Source organism: Gracilinanus agilis, unplaced genomic scaffold (assembly GCF_016433145.1).
Source record: "Gracilinanus agilis isolate LMUSP501 unplaced genomic scaffold, AgileGrace unplaced_scaffold56191, whole genome shotgun sequence".
NCBI lineage: Eukaryota > Metazoa > Chordata > Mammalia > Didelphimorphia > Didelphidae > Gracilinanus > Gracilinanus agilis.
Genome location: NW_025391567.1, coordinates 1 through 6,559, shown reverse-complemented (window position 1 = coordinate 6,559; position 6,559 = coordinate 1). Strand labels below are relative to the sequence as shown.

Below are 6,559 nucleotides of genomic sequence, written 5' to 3'. Positions count from 1 at the left end.
TTTCCTAAAATGCTTTGTAAGCCATAACCATTACTTAAATAATAGCTATTATCTTTTTCTGGGGAGAGAGGAGAGGAGAACTTCTGTAGGCAGCTCCCAGATGAGGAAACTCCTTTTCCTAATACAAACTGGCTACTATTTTGAAACTTATCGTCTTAGAGAACTGTATTAAGAACTAAAGTGGGGGACAGCTAGGTAACCCAAGGGACTGAGAGCCAAGCCTAGAGATGAGAGATCTTGGATTCAAATCTGACCTCAGTCACTTTCTAGCTCTGTGACCAAGTCACTTAACCCCCATTGCCTAGCCTTAGAAGCAATATACAGTATTGATTCTAAGATGGAAAGTAAGGGTTTAAAAGAGAGAGACAGAGAAAGAGAGGCAGAGAGAAGAGGGAAAGAGACAGAGAGAGGAGAAAAACAGAGGCAGAAGAGAGATGCAGAAAGAAAAATGAGAGACATCAAGAGAAAATGAGGATGGACAGAGACATAGGGAGGAGAGAGACAGATAAAAGAGAAAGAAACAGAGAGAGAGAAGTGGAGAGAGAGAGAGAGAGAGAGAGAGAGAGAGAGAGAGAGAGAGAGAGAGACAAAGAGAGAGAGAAGAGAAGAGAACAGAAGAGAAGAGAAGAGAACAGAAGAGAACAGAAGAGAACAGAAGAGAAGAGAAGAGAAGAGAGACAGACTGACAGAGATGGGACCCTATGGATTGTCCATTACTCTGTCTGCAGAGAGCCTGGAGGGTCAGGGTCCCTGTCTCCTACCCTCCTCTCTTCTTAGGGCAACCTTTAATGGCTCTTCTGCCTTGGAACCAATACACAGTATTGATTCTAAGATGGAAGGTAAGAGTTTAAAAAAAAAAAAAAAGGACTTAAGTGACTTGGACAGCAGCAGGACTTTGGGACTCCACTTCTCCAAGGTGCCTCTCAGAGGATCTGTTACCATACAAGCTCTTACCCTGGGATTCCCTGAACTCTGGAGGAATCTCAGCCACTAGACAGTGATAAAAAGGATTTTCACCAAAGCCATCAGTTTTCAGGGCTGCAGAGATAAGAGGTATAATTATATAGAGGCAAAAAAAAAAAAAAACAAAACAAAACAAAACAAAACAAAAAAGATCTATCCAATGGGGTGACTAGGGAAAAGGAAAGGAGGGGCAAAGGTTCCTTGTCTGGGGTCTCTCACCTCCCTCCACCCATCAAGGTCTCAAGCCTCACCTCCTTCGCTGATCTTGACTTGATCTAAGAATTTCTCAAATTCTGCTAATTCCTGTGAATACATAGAAGGAAGGGGACAATATAGAAAACAACAAAATAAGGAGATCTGAAATAGTCAATGGCTAAAGTACAAAGTAAGTCTCAGGTCAGGAACTATTGCTTCTCCATGTCTTTGTAGCATCAGCATTTATGTATTGCCCATAGCATGTGCCTGTGGAAGAATGATACTTTTTTTTTTTTTAAACCCTTAACTTCGGTGTATTGTCTCATAGGTGGAAGAGTGGTAAGGGTGGGCAATGGGGGTCAAGTGACTTGCCCAGGGTCACACAGCTGGGAAGTGGCTGAGGCCTGGGTTTGAGCCTAGGACCTCCTGTCTCTAGGCCTGACTCTCACTCCACTGAGCTACCCAGCTGCCCCGCTTTTTTTTTTTAAACGCAAAGTAGGGATTTGTTTTGCTAGATTTTGCAAGTTTGTTACAAAGATTTTGTTTTTCTTTGAAGTGTGTGAGGTGGGAGGGGAAAGGAGTGAATGAAAACAGCCCTGGTGCCAGGCCTGAAGTGAGGAACACCCAAATTTAAATCAATCTCAGTGGCATAGTATTTGTTTTGACCCTTGGGCAAGTCACTTCACCTCTGTGAATTTGCCTCAGTTTCCTCACCCATAAAATGGGCATAATAATAACACCTACTACCAGGTTTGCTGTGAGGACAGAATGAGAGTTATTTGTCACATAGTAAGAGCCATACAAATGTTAGTTATTATTAATACTTATCATTAATCAGTTTTATTGAAAAATCAATTAAAATAAAAAATATATTAGGAACTTGAAGCATAAGATAATATTTGTAAAACACCTGGCACACCATAAGTCATATAAATGTTAGCTATTATTACTACTTTGTATCAATTGATTTTATTGAAAAGTAAATTAAAATGAAAAATACATTTGGGGGGTTGAAACATGAGATATTTGTAAAGGACCTGGCACTTAATAAGTTCTCTATAAATGTTAGCTATTATTTATTATTAGCTAATACTTAATATTAATTGGTTTTATTTTTAAATAAATTAAAATAAACATATATTAGGGCCTTTGAAACATTGAAAATGAATGGCCCAGGCTAATGTTTTTATTTTTTTTAAGTGATTGCTTCATTGTCTTGACTTGAGGGGGCCACAGGAAGTGTTTGGCATGTCTAGGTTGCTCCCACTCCTCTCCTTCCCCTCCAGGTCCCCAGAAATATGCGTTTCCTCCTTGCCACCCCCACCACCTCCCTTCCCTCCCCAAGGTCCCAGCTCTGCTCCCCGAAGCTTTCACCCGAATCATCTTCATGATATCCCCACAGTCTCCCTCCGTGGCCTCCCGGATGAGCACCGCCGCCATCGCTGCCCAGCCTCAGGCCACGAGTTCCGTGGCTCCTCCTCCCGGCAGGAAGGACAAAGTCCCGGCCCGCAGCCCTACGGGGTGCCGCGCGGAAACCGTGGGACCGAGGCAAGCCCAGCCTCCCGTCCTTTTCTGGGTCCTGGCCCCAGGCTCCTGGCTCCCTGGGACAGCCTGGCGGAGCTCAGACCCCTCCTCACCACAGCGTTTGCAAATGCCCAAAATGACGCACGGAATTACACAGATGATACCGATCTGCAGTTATCAAACCATTTAAAATTCATGGTGTGGGACCCTGGGCAAGTCACTTTACCCCCATTGCTGAGCCCTTACCTCTCCTCTGCTTTAGAACAAATACTTAGTATTGATTCTAAGACAGAAGGTATGGGTTTAAAAAAAAAAAATCCATAGATCCCATTCTCCACCCCAAAGTCTCATTTTTTCTGCAGAAGGAAGCCCTAAATTCAAATGTGGCCTCAGACACTTAGCTGTTTCCTCATCTGTAAAATAGGGGTAATAATAGCACTTACCTTCCAGGGATGTTGTGAGGACCAAATAATTATCAAATGCTTAGCACAGTGCCTGGCAGAGTAAATGTTATATAAATGTTAGCTATTATTATTATTATTAAATGAAATAACACAGTTCCTGACAGAGTAGACACTTAGTAAATGCTTGTTGACTGACTGATTGACTCCTCAGAAAATAGGTCTGCAAAACCACGGAGGTCTCCAAAAGGGATAAAGAGAAAGGAGTGGGGGAGAGAACAGAGTAGAAGTAGAAGCCATAGGATCCTGATAAATCCCACTTCTTTTTTTTTTAAACCCTTAACTTCTGTGTATTGGTTCCTAGGTGTAAGAATGGTAAGGGTGGGCAATGTGACTTGCCCAGGGTCACACAGATGGGAAGTGTCTCTAGGCCTGACTCTCAATCCACTGAGCTACCCGGCTGCCCCCTAAATCCCACTTCTTTATAAAACTTCATCCCTGCCTCAAAGGCTCTCTCTCCTCTTTCTCCTCCCTCTTTGCAAGTTGTGAGTGTTCATCAAATTATTGGAATTCGTTGAAGGGTATTTGGCCCCTCTCTGGCCTACTCAGTCTTCCCCTTGGCTGGCCAGCCCTTGCCCAGACTCCTGTTCAGACCTGGAAAGGGTCTTAAGAACTCACCCTAATTCCCTCATTTTACAGAGAGGGAAACAGAGTCCCAAAGATTGATGGATACCTTGCCTATGGTAACTCTCTTGGCTTCCCTTTCAATGAGATCATTCATGACCCCATGAGCCACAAGAATAAAATTCTAGCAAAGGTTGCCTTCTCTGTCTCAACTCTTACTTTTGCTGTGTATTCCTCCTCCTTCTTCTCTTCCTTCTCCTCTTCCTCCTCCTCCTCTTCCTTTTCCTCTCCCTCTTCCTCTCCTTCTTCTCCTTTTTTTTTTTTTTTTTTTTTTGGTTAATTCCCCAATTAATATACTGTGTGATCTTGAGAAAGTCCCTTAGATTCTGTCTACTACTCTTAGATATGGGCAGCCTGGAAATTCGTTGGATAGAGGGCTGGGCAGGAAGTCAGGAAGATCCACATTTTTCTGAATTAAAATCTGGCCTCAGGCACTAGCTGGGTGACCCTGGGCAAGTCAATTAATCCTATTTGCCTCAGTTTCTCATCTGCAAAATGAACTGGAGAAGAGAATAACAAAACCAGTCTAATATTTTTGCCAAGAAAATCTCAAATGGGGTCACAAAGAGTCAGACACAACTGAACAATAACTCTGTAGATATTTACTTCTAGACTTTAGTTTCTTGATATATGAAATGTGGGAGCTGGACAAAATGATCTCAAAGGTCCCTTCTAATTCTAAATCTATAATTTAATGATCCTACCCATTCTCCTGTCTTATCAAGTCCTTGCCTTCCCCAGAGACAAACCTGAAAGATAAAGAAATTCACATTAAAATATTAGTGACTTCATTCAATTAATTGACCTCAGAGTATTTAAATTTATTTATTTATTTGTTTTTATGGATTTTTCCATAGTTACATGTTTCATATTTTCTTTCCCTTTTAAAGTATTTAAATTTTAAAGTCCATTCTTAATTTTTAAAAAAGTGTTAAACTAAAACCTTTTTTTTTCTTCTTTAAAGTACATTCCTTGACAAGTGCATTGCAGCCACTGAGATGTTGGGGGGGCAGGTCCTCATTTGATATTATGGGAAGATACAGAGGAAGGAGTATGTCATGGTGGCAAGAGTTCTAGTGTTAGAAGTAAATAACCTGGATTTGAATCTAGTCATTATTACCAGTGACCCTGGTAAATTACTTTCTCTCTCTAGGCCTTAGTTTGTTAATCTATAAAATATTGGAGAAAAGTTACCATTTGAATTTATACTACATAATCTCTGAAGTTCCTTTTTTTTTTTTATTTGTATTAAAAAACAAACAAAACCCTTACCTTCTGTCTTGGAATCAATACTGGGTTTTGTTGGTTCTACTGTAGAAGAGTAGCAAGGGCTAGGCAATGGGGGTCAAGTGACTTGCCCAGGGTCTGTTGTCACATAGCTAAGAAGTATCTGAGTCCAGATTTTTATCTAAGACTTCATGTCTCTAGGTCTGCCTCTCTATCCACTGAACCACCCAGCTGCCACCTCTGAAGTTCCTTTATGAAGCTTACAGAGGAACAATTCCAGCTCCACCTGGAATAGGCACAATCTGATGGAGATGAGAGGAGGGGGTTAAAGAAGGTAGAAACAGAATATAAGGGGTTAATTCAAAGGCAGATTTCCTTCTTAGTTTGGAAAGGGAGGGTATCTAGTGTAGTGGGCAAGCTCCAAATAGGACTTGATAAAGGGATTGGGGCGACCTAGTTTTTTATTTTTTGCTTATCTTGGAATCCCCATCATTTAGCATATTATTACTATGCATTACACATAGTAGGCTCTTAATAAAGCCTTGTTGGATTGGAATGGACCTGAACCTAAGAGAGATTGGGGCCCGTAGGGGGTAGCAAGGGGGTTTAATGGATTAAGAGTGTCCAGAGAAGGGAAGTCCTGGGTTCAGAGCTGTATGATCCTGGGCAAGTCACTTAACCTCCATTGCCTAGCCTTTACTATTCTTCTGCCTTAGAACCAATACACAGTATTGATTCTAAGACAAAAGATAAGGGTTTAAATCATAAATAAAAAAACCCACAAAAACAGAGAGAGATGGGGCCTCGTGGACTGTCCCTCACCTCTTCTGTCATCAGAGGGGCCGGAGGGTCAGTGCCCCAGTCTCCTACCCTCCCTCCTTCCCCCCTGGCAACCTTTAACCCACCACCACCCATGCCCAGCGGGGTGCCCGCCCCTCAGCTGATTCCCCTGGCGGTAGTCGGTCTGAATTCTGGAGCAGAGGGAGCTGCCCCACAATGGAGGGTCTGAGCTCAGTAATTATGCTGCCGCTGCTGTTGCTGTGGCTTCCTGAGACTCGGGAGGAACTGGCTCCTGGTCTGCCTCTCCCCACCAAGGTGCATGTTTGGAGTGAGGGTGGGGGTCAGTGGGAGAGAGATCGGGGTCCGGTGGGGGAGGGGTGGGAGGAATCGGGCAGGAGGACAAGAATTCTGGAGTCCTCAGTGTGTTTGTGTCCAGTTTCTGTCTCTTTCTTTCTCTCCCTTTCTCTCCCGGGATATTATCTCTCTTTATCAATCAATCAACAAACATTGGCAGTAAAGTACTTGCTCTGTTTGGGCTGGGTTAGGCCTTAGGGATACCAAGACAAAATGGAGACAGCTCCTGCCCTTTCCTGCCTCTTCCCCTGCAGATCTCCAGGGACCCTGCTGTTCTTCACCTTGGCAGTGGGCTTGGGCAAGAGCCCGTCACCGTCATGGCTTTTAACCTCAGCCAGGTCACTAGGTAAAGGAGGAGCCTTGCCCTCCGGCTTCCCACCTCTTCCTACAAGGAAATCAGACCTCTTCTCTCCCTCACCCCCACTTTTCCT

At 43.3% G+C, this 6,559-nt stretch overlaps 1 long non-coding RNA gene across 1 annotated transcript; it reads right to left on the bottom strand.

Moving 5' to 3' along the window:
- Window positions 1-944: 944 nt before the first annotated feature.
- On the bottom strand, window positions 945-2,616 carry LOC123256130. The gene is made up of 3 exons (XR_006506822.1): window positions 2,533-2,616; window positions 1,215-1,266; window positions 945-1,038 (listed from the first exon to the last, which is right to left on the bottom strand). It is a non-coding gene; the product is annotated as an uncharacterized LOC123256130 (long non-coding RNA).
- Window positions 2,617-6,559: the final 3,943 nt, after the last annotated feature.